At 52.0% G+C, this 2,500-nt stretch overlaps 1 pseudogene across 1 annotated transcript in view; it reads left to right on the top strand.

The window, feature by feature from the left end:
- LOC308172845 (calsyntenin-2-like) overlaps positions 1–2,500 on the top strand; it is a 205,208-nt pseudogene that overhangs the window by 170,871 nt on the left and 31,837 nt on the right. Inside the window, exon 9 of the transcript in view lies at positions 1,871–2,037. The product of the transcript in view is annotated as a calsyntenin-2-like (transcript). The remainder of the gene's footprint in view (positions 1–1,870; positions 2,038–2,500) is intronic.

Here is a 2,500-nt window from a genome sequence, read left to right as displayed (position 1 = left end):
AAGGCTACGCTTCAGCTGCTAGCTCTATGCTATTGACAGGCAGACAGGTCTCTTTCAACTTCTGGAGCCAATTCTGTCTTTGATGTAAATTGTTCCATGTTTGTTAGTTTCCATTATTTCCAATTATTATCCTTCTTAAAAGTGTTAATAAACGGTATATATAGACAGCTAAGTAAGCACTACTTTTAAGCACTACTAGCACTGTTAGCACTGCGTATTGAACGAGTGGGGGTTGATGGAAACCTTCGAGAGACAGAATTGACAGATGGGAGGGGACATGTAAGAATGGGAAGACATAAAAAAAAAGAACATAGGGTAGCCTGCCTTCTCCAGCAGACCATTAAGGGTACAGTGTTTATTTCCCACTCTCTCTTTTAATGGAAGGGCTGTTGCCTTCCATCTCTCATTCCTTCATAGAATTGAGTGCCACTTCTGACACACACACACGCACACACACACACACACACATACACAGTGTGTACTCTACAATGCCTACTGCTTAGTTCCTCCATCAGGCTCTGAATCGTCTCAGAGAGGAAGGCAAGTTGGCGACACACTGAGCAGAGCTGACATGATGTAAAGACTGGCTGCCACAAAGCGGAGCGATCAGCGGTTTTATCATCCATATTATTCTCGGTTCACGACGTCTGAATAATCCGATCGGTCCCTTTTTTTTTCCCTGTGTGGGTGGGTCTTAATGGTTTCCCTGGCCTCGACTGTGAATTGATAACATCTGTCAGGGAAATGATGGGGCGTAAGCAGCCATTTTGAGTGAGGAAGAGGAGGGGAGGGGAGGGAGGGGGAGGAAGGGGAAGGGCAGGGGAGGGAGGGGGAGGAAGGGGAGGAGCAGGGGATGGAGGGGGAGGGAGGGGGAGGAAGGGGGAGGGAGGGGGAGGAAGGGGAAGAGTAGGGGAGGGGGAGGGAGGGGGAGGAAGGGGAAGAGTAGGGGAGGGAGGGGGAGGAAGGGGGAGGGAGGGGGAGGAAGGGGAGGAGCAGGGGAGGGAGGGGGAGGAAGGGGGAGAGCAGGGAAGGGAGGGGAAGAGCAGGGGAGGGAGGGAGGGGGAGAGCAGGGGAGGGAGGGGGAAGAGCAGGGGAGGGAGGGGTAGGAAGGGGAGGAGCAGGGGAGGGAGGGGGAGGAAGGGGAGGAGCAGGGGAGGGAGCGGGAGGAAGGGGAAGAGCAGGGGAGGGAGGGGGAGGGAGGGGGAGAGCAGGGGAGGGAGGGGGAGGGAGGGGGAGAGCAGGGGAGGGAGGGGAAGAGCAGGGGAGGGAGGGGGAGGAAGGAGAGTTTTTCTCCAAGAACTGCTCTGGCAACCAGGGCACCATTAGGAACTAAAAAATGTGCGTAAGTAACAGAGAAAGGTCAGCGTGTGTGTGTGTGTGTGTGTGTGTGTGTGTATGGTTGTATGCATGTATGTAACTGTCTGTAAACCATGCAGACATTGCCTGTCTGTCTGTTGAAGGGTTCTGTTTACCAAGAGCCTGTCCACAAGGGCTGGTATGTGTCAGGCTGTAGTTGAAACCCTCTCCTAACGACGGTGCTAAAGACAATTAGATGCGGAGCTTCCATTTTGGCTCAAAGCAAACTGAAACCTGTTGTGATGAACGACCTGGCATCAGCGGACTGTCACTATACCATCTGCCTGGGCCCGCAGTGAGGACATACAGTGGTAGTGGCAGAGGCAAGGGATGAGGATCCTCTAAGAGCTGACTCAGGAACTGTGTATATATGTGTGTATGTGTGTGTGTGTGTGTGTGTGTGTGTGTGTGTGTGTGTGTGTGTGTGTGTGTGCGTGCGTGCGTGCGTGTGTGTGTTTGCGTGCGTGCGTGCGCGTTTGCGTGCGTGCGCGCGTGTTTGTGTCTGTACGTGTAGGTGGCGAGGTGACGAAGCCCCAGTTCACCCAGTACTTCCGGGGGAGTCTCTCAGGATTGACCATCAGGCCAGGGAAGATCGAGAGCCAGAAGGTCATCTCCTGTCTGCAGGCCTGCAAGGAGGGCCTGGACATCAACTCGCTGGAGAGCCTGGGCAAGGGCATCAAGGTAGGCCATTTACATTAACATTTTTGGCATTTAGCAGACGCCTTATTCCAAAGCGACTTACAATCAATACATTTGAATGCTAAGCATGTGAATCATCAGTCCACCATTCGTGGCAGGAAGAGTAATCTAGCTCAGGCCCGGGGCCATTGATAGAAGGAAAAACCTTCTTCTATCACCTTCTTCTAAAACCTAGTTTTTTTTGTTTTTGTTTTTATACTGGAGGAACAGAGAAACAGTACAAGGGGGGCAATAGAAGTTCTTAGGGACACAGTAGAGGGGGAAGCGGGTGTCTTTAGGAGACGTAGTGCTGACACTCATCATACACACTAGCTAATACACTCTATAAGACACACACACACATCAGACACACTCTCACTCACTTACTCCCCCAGTTATTGGGGATATAGCTTCAGAATAATCCCTCAGAATAACCCCCATTCCCCTCTCCTCTCCTGAATCTGCT

The sequence above is a fragment of the Nansenia antarctica genome (genome assembly GCF_963989245.1).
Source record: "Nansenia antarctica genome assembly, chromosome: 17".
Taxonomy (NCBI): domain Eukaryota; kingdom Metazoa; phylum Chordata; class Actinopteri; order Argentiniformes; family Microstomatidae; genus Nansenia; species Nansenia antarctica.
This window is presented reverse-complemented; position numbering and strand designations above follow the sequence as displayed.